The sequence below is a fragment of the Poeciliopsis prolifica genome, unplaced genomic scaffold, assembly GCF_027474105.1.
Source record: "Poeciliopsis prolifica strain line A6 unplaced genomic scaffold, Auburn_PproV2 SCAFFOLD004, whole genome shotgun sequence".
In the NCBI taxonomy this organism is placed as follows: Eukaryota; Metazoa; Chordata; class Actinopteri; order Cyprinodontiformes; family Poeciliidae; genus Poeciliopsis; species Poeciliopsis prolifica.
This window is the reverse complement of record NW_026562379.1, coordinates 576,652-595,004: the sequence shown is the minus strand read 5'-3', so window position 1 is coordinate 595,004 and position 18,353 is coordinate 576,652. Positions and strand designations below refer to the sequence as shown.

General features: G+C 38.8%; 1 protein-coding gene across 2 annotated transcripts in view; it reads left to right on the top strand.

Moving 5' to 3' along the window:
* LOC129358907 (cell adhesion molecule DSCAML1) overlaps positions 1-18,353 on the top strand; it is a 103,268-nt gene that overhangs the window by 21,268 nt on the left and 63,647 nt on the right. The gene's annotated exons all lie outside the window — the stretch shown is intronic.

Genomic DNA, 18,353 nt, shown 5'->3' with positions numbered 1-18,353 from the left:
TTAGTGCTCTTAATAAAAACATAAAGGAAACTCTACTTGTGCCCATGTGGGCGTGGGAATGTTGACTGAGAAGGCTTGAGATGGTACACAGTCGGATGAGTGATACATTTGTGTCACCGCTCGTAAAAAAATTGAGCAGCCATATCTTTGCTGCGTCTCGGAGCAGCTCTCTTTACTCCACATGATCCTTTCTTTAAATCATTCAACGGAGAAGCAATATCACTTTGAAACTGAGCTTGCCAGTAGCTAATCTTTCAGTGTGCATTGACATTTGTGCGTGTGCTTGTGAGTGTGTTCAGCTGTGCGTGGCACGGTGTTAACATCTGCTCTATAGAGCAACGCCAAACTGCAGCCTGTCAGATGAGACTGTTTAGGTCAGATGATACGTTTTGCTCTTTCTGCCCCTTATCGCCCTCTCTGATACGGAGCGCTTATTTCGTCTCTGGACAGTGCATGGGCCTTTGTGCAGAAAGGTATGCTTGTGCTCCTCTTTGTACGATTCTATCCTTCACACAGCAGCACCCATTGATCCAACTCAACACTGGTGCGAATGTGTATGTGTGTGGCCCGAGGGGGGTTTCCAGTCTGGATCGATAAAGCTTGTTGTTGGATTCCCCTCTCTCTTGTCACGGATCTCTCTGTGTGAGAGTGGTGAGACCAGGCAAGTCTGTTTGACTCATAGCTCAGTGTGTGTGCGTGCACGCGTCTGTGTGTGTGTGTTTTGTTAGTAAAAGTCAGTGTATCACGTTTGTGTGCTAAGCGCTCAGTGGGAGTATGGTATTGATCATTTGGTAAAACATGCACACATAAACAAGTAAAAGCATGTTGGGATAGTCTCGCCCTCTCTCGCTCGCTCTCTCGCTCGAAAACCCACACACGCGCACTAAAGTGTAAATAAGCAGTTTCCTGAAAAAGACCTTACACCTAAATGAATGAAATAAGAATGTACTGTTTTGCAAAGATAAATAAATAGATGCGTACAGTCAAAATGAGCTGCCTCTTCAGGGAGACCGTACTTAACCTTAGAGATAAGGGTAAGTCATCATTTGACAGTATTCTGGCCCCCATCAACACAGCCATCCTCCAGTGATGTAGTCAGGAAAAATACAGATAGTATCCACGACTTTAAGTCTGCTGGGTTTTTATTCCATTGTGTATTTCAATTGACAATTTTTTGTTATGAGCTCAGGGATGTAGATGTCAAGATTTTATGCAGTGGTAAATCACTACCTATAGGGCCCATACCATATATCCTATAAAAAGCGCTCACCCATTTGGATGTTTTACCCTTTTTGTTGCTTTTGCAAATCAGTCATGGCCAACAAAATTTGGCTTCCTTAACAAAGAAAAGGAAAAACTTACAAAAACCCTTTTAATGTTAAAGTAGAAAGTGGTTTGTACAAAATGACAAGAATAATTGTGCAATCATTTACTTTAAGATGAAATACATGATTGCACAACTATTCAAGGAAGTAGTTAGAAGATGCACCATTTGCTAAAATCACATCTGAACACTGCAATTTTCCTCCACTCTGCTGTGCAATACTTTTCAAACTCTGTCAGGTAACATGGGGTTTTCACTTTGACATTAAAAAAGTGTTTTTCTTTTTTTGTCAAAAAGGCCAAATTTGATTCATCCTAAATGACTAGAAAAATAAATATAAGGGTAAAACATCCAAGCGGATGACTAATTTTTATAGATGCTGGTAAACGTCTTTCTCCAGAGAGTTTTGCTGACAAAGTCACAACAGAAAACTTAAAGATGGTTTTTGCAAACTCTTCCGATTTTGATCTTTCAACCACGTTTATCTTGATACCTGATCTGTTACCAACAGATGGAAAATCGCTTATTCATCCAAAACAATGCAACAGGTTGCACTTATCACTAAATGTTTGTTATCTAAACAAAAAAATTGCAAAACACAGCTCTCTACAGCTCACACAGTCAGCTACAAGAACATATAGCATTGCTGTTTCTTAACAGAGGTTGGATCCACAGTCAATCAGCAACAATAAAGTGGATACACAATTTTAACTTAGATTTGTTTATTTAACTTGGAGTAACGCAAGACTCAAACTCAGAGATTTTATTACATTTAAAATAGAACATGAGCAGTGAAACACAAGTAATGCTATAATAAAGTAAATTGTAAATCTATCAAGCTTTATGCACAAATTTGCACTTTATTCTTCTCTGTATCATCTGCAGTCGAATTAATTCTTGATGTGTTTGTGTTACAGTGAAAAAAATGAAGGAAATAAAGTGTCATATATTCATTTCAGGTCTTAAAGATCCATTCTGGTTTTAGTTATCCTTCTAGAGCTCTTTTTTTTTTCACAGGCCCACAAGACAAACTGTTGAAATCACACCCTGAAAATGTAAATATTAAAAGCCCCACTTCTTTTGAGTTTAGTCAAAAAAGTTAACACGTTTGTTAATTATGTAGTTTATTGTTTTACTTATGAAGTTTTGCAAAGTTTATCTGCTGACAGCTCATACGTGTCTCTTTGATCAAAAAAGTTTATCATAATTTTACTTAAAACAACAAAAAATTGCAAAGCAGCAGTATTATAAGTATTAGCAAAATAACTTTTGGAGCAAAAAAAAAAAATTCCTTTTTTCATGTTCAGACATCTCTAGAAATGATGATCTGGGATTCTTAAGGAAACCATGCTCTGCTGTCCTGTCAAAATGTTAATCTAAAGACATTGTGGAGCTTTATTTTTTCCTCCCAATTTTCTCAGTCACTCCTCCTCCTCTCTCCTCACAGCTGATGAATAGTTCCTATTGGTAAGACAGTGGTGCTCTTCTTTTCGACCATCTTCGGCTCAAAGGCTCTTCTCATCTCTTTCCCTCCCTGGTACAGACTGGTGGCCTGTGTCGACGGCCCCACACAGAAACACTTACACAAACACTGACCCACACCGAGTTCCAATTAGAGGCGTTCGTGCATGCCTCCATCCATCCGTCCATTCATCCCCTTCATCCATCAGCTCCTGGTTGCATGCTCAACTTTCAGCCTTCGCTTGAGCACTCGAGATGCTCTGGTGCTTTGCCATTTATTAGAGACAGTGCATGCTAGGTGTCGGCTTGACAAGATGACATATGTCACACAGACGGTCGTGTTGGTCAATAAAACTGAGTATGAATGGGTTTTGATGAAGAGAGAGGAGGGTGTTTGCTGACAGCTGGCCTCACTGCGATTCGACCCTTCTTGAGTGTCGTGTCAGTATTTGACAGCCAAATCTGTTTGCTTTTGTGGCCTGCACATAGAGCAATGTTGGGCGGTACGGACAAAATCTACAGACAGACAGGCTGATAGTCAAACAGAGGAGGGCCAAGTGTTTGGACTAGCTCTCGTGGTTTTTACTCAGCTGTCATTACCGCCGCTCTGGCACAGCTTCTCCGTATAGCTGCGTCTCTCCGCTTAATTGATGGTTTGCTGGTGTCGCCGTCACTTATAATAAAATCAGCATTTGTTTTCTTGTCAGTTAGGCAACTGAAGGAGTACACTCTGACAGATGTGTAATAAGGAACTTCATCTGCGTGTGTGTGTGTGTGTGAGACTGTGTGAATCGCCTCCTCCAGTTGGAGCTTAAAACAGTGTGAGTTTTATCCGGTCGCCATGGAAACCGGCGCAATCCGGCAGGCGGAATGAGGAAGGTGTGAGGATGCATCGCTGCTTGATTTTTATTAGTGCATCACCATGGCTCAGCTCCACCACAGTCGTGCTCACACTCATGCATACACGCAGGCAAGCAGAGGACAGCAATGCACATTTCTATTCTTTCCTGGGATGTAAGGCGGTCAGACTGTCCTCGCCGAAACTGTTAAATGCGTCCATTGCGTCAACTTCAGTACATGCAAATTTGCAAATGAGCCACTGAGGTTTTTGATGCTGAGTACCATATGTTTCAAAGCACTGTCTGTGGCCACCTCCCTCACAAAGCTTCCAACTTTTTATGGCTAAAACACTGCATTTTCTATAGGAAAATAATATTTTTCACAGGAAATACATTTCTAACCTTTTTTGAAGACTGCCCTTCTAATTCCAGTTTTGACTAATTTATTTTTTATTTTTTTTAAAAAAGGACAGCTGTGCACAAACTAAAAATAGTGTGTTGTGATTCTTTGTTAGTTTACAAGAGTATTTGTGCATTAATTCATCTGTCGTTGATGGTTTACAGAACACAAAGTTCTTAAGGAGCCTGAAGAATAAAAAAAAAAAAAAAAAGAAAAACAGGAGAAAAACATAGATATTGATGTAAATATCTGTTCAAAGCCATTTCTAAGAAGAGAGCCATTATCCAGAAACGGAGATAATCTGAAACACTGACAAATCTTCATTGGACTGGTTAGCCTACCTGGAGTTTCTGGGATAATATTTACATAGCATAACAGTGTAAATTTCTCTGTTATGCTGTTATAGTTTATATCTACTACAGCCAAAGATGGTGGAAGTAGAGTAATCGTCAGAGGTAGATAAACTTATTAAAGCTTTATTTTGTTTCGATGAATAAATAAAGCTTGGATGTTGTTCAATGCCTGTAAATTTTTATGTCGGATCGTCTAGTGATCACGAAAATGATCCAAAACAGTCCAACAAGATTCACAAGGTATAATTTATAATCCTTCATGAATGAAAACACAGTTTACTGCATTCCATAATATTGCATGTTACCCTCTATAAGGGGAACACAAACTTTTTCATAATGCTGAAGAACTTTTTAAATACCAGTGAAGACTTCCTGCATCAACATGCATACTTCTTAACTTCAGAAATGCAGAATAAATCGACTTTTCAGCTTGGAGGATCTAATCTTAATTCAACTAATTAGCAGGAAAAAAGACCAGGATTCCTTCCCCTAAAGAAGAAAGTGAAGAAAAACATGTGATGTTCACTGATTGAAGCTGCCTCTTTGACACGCACTCGGTGCCTCTCTGAGTAAAGTGCAGTGTCGCCACAGCTGCTGCTTCTCCTGCCCTGGTCTCCATTTTGTGTCCTCTCTGTAGAGGCCTGCTACCTCTCTCCAGCCCTCCGTCTGTCCACTCCTAACTTTCTCCCCCTCTAGTCCTTCCTTTTTAGAGGCACTTATTAGGAGATAGTGAAGTGACAGTGCCTGGCCTGTTCCATCCACTCCATCACCCCTTTAAGTGAACAAGAGATAGGCCCAAAAACCACAGAATAAGCAGAAAACAGGGGAACACAAAGTGGCACAAAAGCATGACATGCTAAATTATGCAGATGGCAAAGTGAGTACGGGATGGAGAGACGACGGAATAAGTTAGGTAGGTAGATAAGGACGCATGAGAGGGTGTGTGGATGGATAAAGAGAGAGGTGTATGTTTTAGTTTTCTTGCTGTCCCCAGCACCCAAGGGAGAAGGAAGGAGAAGAGCGGGAGCTTTAAAGCCCCCAATCATTAAAGATGCATCTGACAAGTTCCTCCATCTTTTCTCCTGTGTCTCTCTTTGTCCTTTTGTTATAGCTCCTGTTAGTGTCTGACCATTAACCATTATACACATCTACGTGTGATTTCCTTTAGGAGCAGAGCAGTTTATACCTCACGTAAAAGGTAGGGGAAGAGGGCAGGCAGCAGGGCAACCGGGAAGGGGAAATGGGTGGTGTTTACTTATTGATGTGTGTTTATGGGCTGTGGTGTGTGCGTGTTTGTGTATGAGAACCTGGCTGTGATGTGTGTTAAGTTGGGTTATTTATTCAGCGCTCGTGTTTGGATGTTTTACAGAGAGAACAGGTGCAGAGCGACTCTGAGCTTGCTCTGTTTGAACGGACTCTGTGTCTGTGTGTGTGTGAGTGTGTGTTTGCAGTGGGTTGGAGGGTGTGTGTGTGTGTGTGAGGGTGTTTGTCGGTGAGACAGACAGAAAGAGAATCAGACACAGGGGCATTCACTGCTGTCCAGGCAATGATAGACCTGCAGTGTTTATCTGCGCAGAAAACCAGATAGATAGATAGATAGATAGATAGATAGATAGATAGATAGATAGATAGATAGATAGATAGATAGATAGATAGATAGATAGATAGATAGATAGATAGATAGATAGATAGATAGATAGAACATGGACGTTCTGACTGAAATGGCGGGAGAGATGGAGGGAGATTGAAGGAGGATATGAGGGAGGTAGGAAGTGAGAGAGGGCTGTGCACGAGGAGAATTTCAATGGCACTCCAATCATGCAGGCAGTCTCGTTAGCCCAGGGAACATTTGCATAGCGCTTCTGTGAATTCATTTGGCCTCACTCAGAAAAGAAGGCTCCCTTTCCTTTCTGCTTGTTAGTTATTCATTAAGCACAAGGTGTGTGCAAGGCCGCTTGTGTGAGTTTGTCTGGGCTTTTCGCATCCCCCACACCCGCACAACCTCCCGCAGACCAACGTGTCTTTCGTTTTGTACTGATGCCATCCTCATGTTTTGTGCCCGAGATCATCGCTAGCAGTGTTTTTTTTTTTTTTGGGGGGGGGGGTTCCCATGTTTTCAACATCTTTTTTGACTCCGTGGACACATGCTTCACTGCTTCCTTCCATTACAGCGAAAGCAGACAGAGTTGCCGTCAGATATTTTGCCAAATCCAGAGCCGACGTCAGAGCCTTACTCATCTCCCGCCATGATCTCTTGCCAACACCCTCCTCCTGAAATCGTGCTGCTGCTCCTCAACTTTGTGCATCATGCTGCCTTCCCAAGGAACTAATTAGTGGAAAAATACACGATGTAAGTTCAGACAATTAGGTTTTTGCTGGAGGCCATTTTTAATGGGGAGCATGACTACCACCCTCACTTCCCCACCCCCGGAAAAAGAAGACATCAGTTATGTTGGAGTAAGGTGGTGTGATTGTTTGTTTGGGTGTGAGGGTTTGAAGGTTGGGGTGGTGTCAGTGAGGAAGTTCAGCCAGTAAGTGGTGATGACACATATAATGAAGAATGCAGCGAACGTGTTATTCTAATTATCCCACTGACACCTCATACAATCTAATGTTGTTTGACAATGCACAACAACTTGGGTGGAGAAGAGCTCTGATATGCGCATTTGTATGTGTGTTCATAAACTTTGCTGTGTGTATGTGTGGGGGTGTGTGTGGTTTTGAAGTCAAGTTCTTACCTGGTTCTGACCAAGTTGGTTACATACGATGCTGTGAAAAAAGTTTTTCTTACTTTTTCTTGCTTCAAATAATGAAACGGGTTCTGTTTTAGAACCGCTGTTTTAGTAATGTGATGAATACCTTTCAAAAACATTTGTTCGATATTTATCCTGTCCTTCCACAGAGTCTTGGGGATTATTATGTCGTGTTTAGTCAACTGTGTGATGGGCTTTATTAATCTGTAATTGTTGTCACCTTGCAATCAGTGCTTTAGATGGCCCGGATTGCATCAATACCTCTATCAACGCTATCAGCACTTTTAGATTTTACCTCTCAAAGTATTCTAAGATGCTGATGTTGTTTTCTAGTTTCTTTACAAAGAAAATGCAACGTGATTCATTTTTATAAACACACATCTGTTTCATGCCTATCTTGTCTGTGGATGCAAGGATAAAATTGTATCATTTTATTTCAGGGTCTCCAAACACAAATCGCAACTATTAAATGTGATCTACAATTTCAAAATATTGGAAAATATAGAAACACGTGTCTGTTCAAAGGACGGACCAAACATGACTTTGTCTGTTCAGAGGCTATGTGCTTTTTAGATGTGTGTTGTATACATCCAAATTTGTATCTCGTGCAAAAATAAATTATGCACTATTGCATTCTTAAGAAGACATGAAAGGTACGTGTGGAAAAAAAAAAGCAATGGGAATAAGTACAAACAAAACATCTTTACATGTATTTTCAGAGATGCAAGTGTTTATACATATTTGTGTTTCAGTAGTGCCGTGGGGGCAGGGCAGTATGAGAAATATCCTGTTCCAACACATGCCTGCTGGAGCTGACTTAATGACCCGTGACCTGAAGATGTACATGCAGAAGAAAGAAAGCGAGCGACAGAATAGTTGAAGGGGGACATAAAGGAAGCAGGAGGAAGAAGAGGAGTATAAGGAGACATAGAGCACTGGGGATAAGGATCAGGCACAAAATGGATGAAAACTGTGGCAAATAAATGTGAAATGACATGGAGAGACATGCAAATCTTTCCTTTTGTTTATCAATTTTTTTTTTTTACATAATTTATCTGTTCTCAGTTTTCTGTCTTTTTTGACATACAGCATCTTCTTTAATTTCGAATTCTATCACTATTCTTGTTAATATTATTATTCTATCCTGTTCTTTCAACTCAGGGAACCTTCTATATTCTGTTGTGCAGCTGTGAGTGTGTGTATGTCGGAATGTGTGTGTGTAAGCCTGAGCTCCCCTGTCAGCAATGGAATCTCTGTGCTTTATTAATAGCTAATCAATGAGCTCTCTGGGATGTATGTTATGGCCCGAGGACTCCCGCAAGACATATGCTGGCATCTAAGTGCTCACCCGTCAATAGTTCACCGGCGTTTAATGCATATTTTTAGACATACCTCTCTTCTTCCCCTCTTTACAACATGGAAAAACAACACAAACAAACATGATTTACTCCTCTAATACTAATGACATTTGTTTGCACCAAACACTTCCAGCATTTTAAATCTAAAACTTTAGGTTCTAGATATGATTTTTTTGTTCTTTACAAAGAAAAACAAGAATATTTTGTGTCTTTAAAACAATACACTGCCGGGTTATGTGAAGTGGAGGTTTTAAAGGTGAATTTTTACTGTTTCTTATTTTGCAGGATATGCCGTCATCTTGTAAAAGTGTCTCCTGGGTCCTACTGTAAAGACCTTAAGGAGACTGTCTGGAACATTTAATCCTGTTTAACCTTTGAATTAAGGGTGTTGCTTTGGTTGAAGTTCCATTTTCAACAGTGTCTGTGTATTGGCATCAAGGGTGACAAATTAATTCCTTCCTGTTTTGTGACTGATTTGCTGTTTTTTTGACGCAAGGTGATCAGCTGAACGATCTGGATGCCCCCCATGTGTTCAGATGACTATTAGCCAAGTTGATTCAAAAGTAGGCCCTACCATCAGTTTCCCTTTTAGCTTTCACCACTAGCATGCTGAGGTAAGTTAAATGTTTGCATAGAGGGAGAGCAATGTCATTAGTGAGTCATAGTGCTGCAGCAGTGCTTGTGTGGTGTAAACATAGTGTGTGAAAACGTCAGCACTCATTCAAATGAATTTTGTTGACATGTCTATGCCATTGATGACAGCCACTGTTATTAATGAGGGCAGTGTGGCACTATGTAGCTCATGTTGTAAAAAAGAAGACAATGATAAAAATGATATCACTTTTTCATCCCCAACCTTATGATGGGCCGCACAGATCCCCTTTATCTCTTGCACTGCCTTGACTTTTGTGAGATCGTACATGTTTGCTACTGTTTGAAACTGAACTGCACTCTCGTGAATATAGTGTCTGACAATCATGTCAACTTTGTAAATGCATTGAAAGCATCATGGCAGTGAGGCTTGACAACATTAGAAATGGAATAATATTTTTGTGTGTTTTAAGTGAGCGTACCTTGACATTTAGGGAGTATAAATAAATTATATTTCAGCTAATTTAATTTCTAAACTGTGAAATTATTTTTGACTCATTCTGAAAATACTACAATTAAAATCAATGATACCACATCCTGAAAACTCTTTACAGCCGGTTGTGTTTAGTTATTTTCTTTTGGAGAATAAGTATATCTGTTCTGCACTCTTGCTGGCATTTTCTCCAAGACGCTTTGGAGGGCTTGTACAGGAACATCTATAGTTATTTGTTCTTTCTCAACAATTATAGAGAATTTAGCTTTCCCTCGATGGCATCATGTTGAGTGTTTTCCTTTGTAGTCAATAGATTAAAGTCAGCTGTCGTGGCTTTTGCACCTCCTATTGGTAGAAATGGCTCAGATCTACCACCAGATTACTGTTCAGTATTGATTGTTGGGGTAAACTACCAGGCAGTGCTATTGATTTTTGCAAATTCTGAACATTTTGATTGTGTGAAGCAATACTTATTGGTGATGGTGTCAAACTGGACTTATTTTCTGCTTGACACCATATTTTTGTTTATTTAAACTCTGATTTATGATCTAAGTCCATATCATACTTTACCTTAGAGTTTGTATGAGGTAGAAAAGGTTTCTTACTGCATCCCACATGAAGTGCTATTGTGGTTCATATGGACTCCGTTATCTGTCTCAACAGCAGAAAATGCTTTTTACTTTCTGCGATAGTGTCAGTGTGGTCCATGGCCAACAAGTTTGTTTGCCTTAAGGCACAGCCTGAGGCAGGAGAGTGTCTGGTTTGTGGACTTAGAATCTGTCGCTTTTTAAAGTTGTTTTGGTTCTCTTGGCTTCATCAGACTGAAATTTTAAGCTGAGTAATAGTTGGAGCGCCATTGAATTCAAACAAGTTTCTATTCAAATGGAGGAATGAAACGCAGTAAGTTTCCAGTCACTGAAAATGACCAAAAATGTTAGACGTTAGACCTGTTGTAGCAAAACTTTTAAACCGTAAGTTTATGAGTAGATGGGAAACTAAATCAGGCGTTATTCTGTTTTGATTTACCAACTAGACAAGAAGGTCAAACACCTTCAAGTTCAGGTAATGTCTTATTATTTAAGCTGTTCAAATGTGCCTCATATTATTTTTCATAAACATGTATTAAAACAGCGTTTTACAAAAAAAAGGTCCTCTTAACTCTTAACCTTACAACATTTGCTTTTGTCTATGACATCTATGATGCCCGCCATTTTGGACTTTATATAAATGTATCAGTTTGTCTTTGAATCCTGGCATAGGGTCACAATACCTCAATATTTGATCCCTTCCGCTTCAAATGTGTGCAGTGATGTGAAGTGAAGGTGATTGATAGTTCTGTTGTCTACAGCCTGTAGAAAATACAGGCTGTAGACAACCAGGATCCAGAAACCATGTAGAGGTTGACATGAGTCTTTTTGTAGTATTTATTTTACAATGGTGAAGTATACAGAAAAAGGGGTTTTTGATCCACCCACTTTGCTCGATCTTTGTTGATGATCCAGAATTCTGCTTTCCACTCTCACTCACACCTGCAGAGAACACCTGCTTTTCATTTAAAATCTCGATGGAGTAAAAGAGTTTATGGTCATTCTACGATGGTAGGAAGAAAAACAGGCCCACATCACCACAGATCATCCAGTGTGCTAGCCATTTTTTTTTCAGATTTTTCACATTTTTATTACTTTGAGAACAACTGAGCACATGGTACCAGGTGAAGCCACATGTTTGGCAAACTATACATCTTAAGTTATCTAATGGTACCCCAAAATACATCTTTTCTGCCATTTTGTCCAAATAATCTATTGGCAAGCAAATTGTGTATCATGTCTGCTCTGAAGAATAAGTTTTCTCTTGATGCCGTTCTTTGATGATGATCTCTAATAGTGATCAGTGGGGGTTGTTTTTTATTTTTTATCTTTTTTACCTTCTTTTATGATCCTTCTTGATTGGTGCTGTACCAAGATAAATATGGGTCCCTGTTGTTTTAAGCTATTTATGTACTGTTCTAAATGTTTAGATGGTAGTCTTTTTCTTGTAGAGGACTGCTTGAACATAATTTCACATCTTCCTTATTTGAATGACATGTTTTCTTCTTATAGTGCGATCAAGAGAAAGAAGCAGCCATGTTATCCTTCAAAGAAACAGGAAGTCGGATTACGAATTAAAAGTTCTTAAAACTCTAATCCACTTGAGGAAAAACAAATATCTTTAATATGGATACCAGTAAATGAATAGGGTGCTTAATATGGGAGGACTCAAACTCCCCATTGACAAAAAAGGAAGTTACAGATATTTTTACAATAACAAAAAAATCTTTCAGTGAAAGTCATGATCAACCTCAATACAAGTAATAAAAACTGGAATACAAATTTCACATATTTTTGTAAAAGTACATGCAGCAGCCTCATGATAGTGCATGTTTGTATTTTTATGTGCTCTTTTCTTAGAGAGACGGAAGCAGAAGCCAGTGTTTTTGCATTAAAGCAAAGCTGAGTAAGGCTCCCTGAATAAAAAACTATGGAAGGGGGTAAAAAGGGAGAAAGGAAGTAATTTGAATCTCATATACATTTCAGTTTAACGTCATTCCAGCCTTTATGCATTCTTTCTGCAGCCGCCAGCGCACACCAACACAGACACAGTAACCTCCTCGCCCAGCCGGTTCCCATGGACAGAGCTCTTGTGTGTGAGCACAGATTGACAGTTGAGTGTTTGCACTACAGCTCATTCATCCTTGTTGACTATATTTCTGCAGCCGAGTTGAAAATACATGGTGTGTCACATGCAGCCTCTCTGCATAATGAAATCCATTATACTGGCTTCAATTGTTGCATGCTGTGGTACATTAGATATAACATTAGAAGCTGGCGCACACAAAGACAGAGAAGAAAACTCTACCTGTAGGCACTGAAAGAAATTTATGAGTGCTACAAGCTGCCGAATATATCTTACACGTCCACAATAGGAAATTTCTAAGCTAATTTGTGATGTGTGTCCCTAACAATATATTACCATGTTAAAAATGCAAATACAAACCAGAGTAGAAAGATAACACTAATTACAGTCATATTCAATAAATTTGAATATTATTGAAAAGCGATATTATTTCAAGAACTCCAAGTACGACACGTTACTATGTAGATTAATTACACACAGACTGATGTTTTCAAGCCCTTATTTTTGGTAATTATAAGATTTTTTTTTGCTTTTATTTAATAACGCAGCATTTAAAATTGCATTAGTCATCACATCAATATAAAACATTTTTAATACGTCGAAGGAGGCTTATTAAGATTATGCCTAATACCTGCTTAAATGTTCATTTTTGAAAGATACTTTTAATTTGACATTCATCCTTGTACATTACCTACATTGTTAATTGTCAAGATAAGTAAATTGAAATGTACAACGTCTGGTAAAACATGGAAGTATGTGGTGGTCAAAATCTCCCAAAGCCTAAATCTGTGTTACATGTTTTGTAGACTTAATTTTAGAACCTGATAAATACCGGTATGGATCACGTTCCCGTAAGAAAGAGGAAAATAATAAAACTGAGAATTAAAATATGTACACTGTGGATATAGATCAAAGTAGCATGTGCAATAATAGGACATTTGCTTTGAAAAGGTTACCTGGTGCTTGTCAGAAAGCACCTGGTGTGTCTCTCCTTTCGTTAGGTGTAAGCAGGCAGACATGATCAGAGCTTCACACCATTGCAGCCAGTACTCTATCCTCCGCTTGTTTGCTGCATTTTGAGTGTCGTCATAAAAATGTTTTTTTTTTAAATCCTTAATAAAATCTTTAATGAAATGAATTTGAGGTTGTACTTTGAATTACTGCATTTCCAAATGGAACATATGAACTAGTCTAATTCAACTAATTTGTATATACTGAATATATACACAATCTCTGTCATTCTTGTATTGATATCTGGGTTTTATAAATGGAAATGTTTGGATTGGCCACTCATAATTCAGTTTATGCTGCTGTCTTAAGAGGGGAATTTAAAGAAGCCAGAATTTTATCCAAGACTGGTGCTAGAATGATGAAGGTAATGTGGACACGCAAAGGAAAGCAAAAACTTGCAGACAAATTGCATGGCCAGAAGGAGAATATAGAGCTGCTAAATTCAGTTTCAGTGAAGTGACAATTAAGGTTCAAAGTACACATCAAAAGCAACCTGTTAAAACTTAACAGTTGAAGAGTTACGTTTTCTTTATCACTTCTTATCCTATCTGATGCTGTTGAAATTTACAAAAAAAAAAAAAAACAAATGACGTGGTAAAGTAAATCTAAGCAGTCCTCTTAAAGAATAATTTAGTTGTTGAAATTTTAATATATTAAAATTGTCATTGTGTAATTTGAATCTTCTATTATGAAAATAGAAGCAAATATGGCAGATTCTTCCATAATGATTTGTGTCCTTTTTTGGACCTTCATTTTCACCCAAGTAGAGAATATACATATCTTCTTCATGAACAATGTTTAATTTGAAGTCGAGCAAATATGGGACACTACCTAGGGTATGTGCAGGGCTGTGGATAGTTTGAGGGGTAGGTAACAGTGGCATCAGATAACTGGCAGACACACTCGTACCGCTTCCTCTCCAGAAGTCAACAGCACGTTGCAGCTTTCCACTAATAGGGAGAGTGGTTTTGCATTTACGCAATGTGTTGCTGTGCAGCAGAGAGCCATTCTTGTTCTGTCAGTGTGTGTTCATCTGGATGTGTTCCTTTACTGCCTGTATGCATAATTTTAGACTTTCAAATTGGCATTTGCATGTTTCTGCATATGTGCACGTATGCATGTGTGTGCATGCGTGTGCGCGTGTTTGTGTGCGTGTTCGTTCACGCATTCTCGCGCAAGCACTGGATGTGTATGCACTTGTATGTCCGATGTGTCAATGGTAGGTAGCGAGAAAAGGAGAGATAGGGAGGTAGGAATAAGAAATGTAAGTGGTAAGGGAGCTAACATAAAGAAAAAGAGCAGTTGCCAAGGAGGGAGTGATATTGAGAATGAAAGACGGAGGAATTCTCTCTGGAGAGATGCACATGGAGACCAAAGACACATTCTGCCACCATAAGCATGTTTAAATTTTGAACAGGCACTTAAGAGGGACAGCACAGAGATGCATATTTCTCTTGAGCAGGGACTTGAGGGTAAAGCAGTGATTTTTCTGAGCATGAGGAACAAAGAGGTGTTTAGAATAAGGGAGTGAGGAGAGGAGTGTTAGAGTGCAGGAAAAGAGAGGAAAGAGAAATGGAGGCTTTCTTAATGGAGGTGTTTTTGCTTCACTAATTTTAGGACCCATTTAACTGAGTGTGCCTTTTTCTCTCTCCCATGCCTCTGCCTCCCTTCCTCTCCTCTCCTTCCATCTTACCTCTCCTATCTTTTCCTATATTTTGAGTTAATTTAATGAAGGGTTGCCCGATTGCTTTTAGCATTAATATTCCAATACCAAGTGATGTAAATAATGAATGCAGCCTTCCCCTGTTCTCTCGCCCCACCTCTTCCCCTCTCTGAATGATGTTGAGCCCCATCTGTCATCTCTGTGGTGGCACAGAGCAGTCCCCAAGGAAGAGAGAGGAAAGTGGGATAAGAGGGCAGAGGAAGGAAAAGAGAGCAAAAAGAAAACAGGGAAGGCGAAGGGTGAAGAAGGTGTATCCAAATAGATGACATCAAAAGATCTGTAAATATCAGATAGATCTATAGAATTAGAATTTACTGTAAAACTTGGAATAGCATCTTTATATATTCTGTGTGGTGTCTACTGCACAAGATGAGATGACACAACAGATTTTCACATCATAACTATATTTATCAAAATTCAACAGGCCATTTATCATTTACTATTTAGCTATGAATGTATTAGTTTATTTAATTTAATGTCTCAAAATAGTTGAGTATATAGTTTCCCTCCCTAAAGCTGAAGAATATTTTCTCCCTGCTTTCACTGACATTTTTTTTAAGCTGGTGGAAAAGGAGCAGCTTTGAAAGATAGAGATGCGTTTTTGAAGCATTACTTTAAATCCAACGTGCCTGAATCAGAAGCACGTGAAACAGCCGTCCAACACTTGCCTCGTTCTAAAGTCTAGAAATAAACAATACTGATTACACTTTGGATAAAAGCGTTATCAGTTTAACTGGTCATGTGTTTCCACTGGTTCACATCAGCATGACAGTTCCACATCTGCTCACACCCACACACTGTTTTTTTTTTATTTTTATTGGTTTTATAAACTATTGATTACTGGAACATTTCACTTATATTGGATTTTTAAAACAACTGTCACAGCTGAACCTTTTCAGGGTTTCAATAATAATATGATTATGGTCTTGAATGTAAAAAATCCTATTTTATTTCACTATGCAGACTGCAACAGGAGGTGTGGACAGGTTTTGGTCAGGCAACCAGTGATCATAAAAAAGTCAGAGAGCTGGTGTCTGGTTTAGAATACGGCACTCTTGCAAACTAGTAATGAGTGGAGCTAATTAATTTTGACTCTGCCAACAGATGGCTAAAGCCACATGGCAGCCGCTAAGGGAGGTGCTCCTCTTTCCCCTCTCTCGATCATGTTTTGCCTTGCATTAACAGTCTCTGTCCTTCTCTCCAGCAGAAGTCACTGTTAACCTCATTTTGGGAGCTTGTCTTAAGGTTTTCACCTGGAGTGATTGTATTACTGCACCCTCCACACCTAACGCCAGCCCCTGGGAAAGACAATCGAAAAGCCATACAACAAGCTAGTCTTCAGCATAATGGCACCTACGAACTGTCCTGTTTTTGAAAAGCAGCAGAGTGGTGCTCAGCTGCACCAACTCACAACAACATGCAGAGAGGTTTTTTTGGAAGGCATATCAGAAAAAGGCTTTTCTGCTGTAAATCAGCAGAATAGCTGATTTACATATATATATGGAAATCATATATGTATTTCCATTTATAAATTTCATATCTTCACAACTGTGAAGATATGGAATTTATTGTTTATTGTACCTTTAAATAGATAACAATGAGACTGGTCAACTGCTGTGAAGCACGGTGGAGGATCTGTGAAGATGTGGGCTTCTTTCTTCCTAAGGAAGCCTTGTTACATTGCGTTGAAATAAGTGAAAGTTTCAAAATAATAGTTTTCCTCTATAAGTAAAAGTATGTCGCCTTGTGATTTTCTGGAAGAATAAAAACAAAAAAATAAAATAAATTTAAAAAAATTTAATCAATACAGAAACTTAACCTTTTTCAGTCTTTGTTTATGCCTTTGTAAAAGTTAAATTTTTATTTTAAGATGTTTCTACAAACTGGCAAATTTAAGAAATTTAAACAATGAGTTTGTTTCTGATAGGAAGCAAGACAAGCATCCCTCAAAAGATAATAAAATAACTTTGATGGAGTTTGAAATCAGTAGAAAAAATGTGTTTAAAAAGAAATCCTGAAAAATGACATTTTAAAAATGACCCTTCTCAAAAAACATGGAAAACTGCTGTTATTGGCTTTACAGTAATCAGTTTTTTGCATTTGAAACCAACCTTTCCATCCTTCTACTTACATTTGGTGATGAGCAGTAAGTCTTTGAGTTTGGAAAACCACCTTGCCATCATCCAAACCTGTGACTCCCTCCACAGATTCTCTTTCAGGCTCTTCTAGACCTGCTCAACTCTTAATGTCAATTGAAGTGGAATTAAAACACACCAGAAACTTTAAAACATTCTTTACACCTAAATTTTCCAGGGGTCTAAATAACTTTTGGTATAACTGTTGCCGGGGTGCCAGTAATTGTAGAGACAATTGGAGACTGTTTTTCAGCAATCGAAGTCCTTGGAGAAAATTTCATAGATGTGAATGTTTAAAAATACTTTTTCCTTGATGGACATTAGCATAAAAAAGAAATACCAGGAGAGATTAGATTGCTCAAATGTATGTTTGTTGCAGCTTGCAGAACAAAATGAATGAAGCCAAAAAAAAAAAAAAAAAGGACTGATGGAGAATTGGCAGAAAGAGGTTTCTGTATTAACGGCTACATTTGTCCACAGCTTCACTCGCTCGTGTAAACGGCACTTCAACATCATATTGTTGCCCCACACATCACCACACACACACAGACACAACCACAAGCCCACTCAAATCTGAGTCTCTTACAATGCCAGCATACACACACAGAAGCCACACAACAACCACTCTGATGTTTCTGCAACCAAGGCCATTTGTGAGGAGTTTCCCTGAGTACTTGAGTGGGGAAAACACATTAAAGTTTAACCGGCACAGGAACGAAAGGGAAAGCAAAAGGGAAGAAAGGAAGAGGACGCCACTGTCGCACAAGCTACTCTCCATTCAATAACTACTCAATCTCAATTCTCTGCTTTTCATCTTCTTTGTTAAATAGTGAAGTTGGAAAAGACGTGAAAGACTGATGAAAAGGAATTGGAGAGGATGATAATACGCTAAAAAGAATATTGATTCAGTAATCAGTATTCAGTGATAAGTCTGCCAAATAGTCTATATAGCTTTCTATTGCTTGTGTCACTAGACGGAGCAACCATGGATTATGTTATTTGTATGTTTCGTCTCAAAAGGAGAACACTGCTGACTGACTGACTGACACTAACCTGTGAAAAAACTTGAAAGTTACACCAATTTCTTTCATCTGTAAAAATTATTTCTCTCGTACCAGATAGTGAATGTTGCCACAGAAATAATAACAAAACTGATCAGAAGAGCAAAGGTTGGGTGGGGGGAAAGTGGTAGTGAGAACCGGAGACAGATGGGGTAGCTGGCAAGCACGTGGCACACAT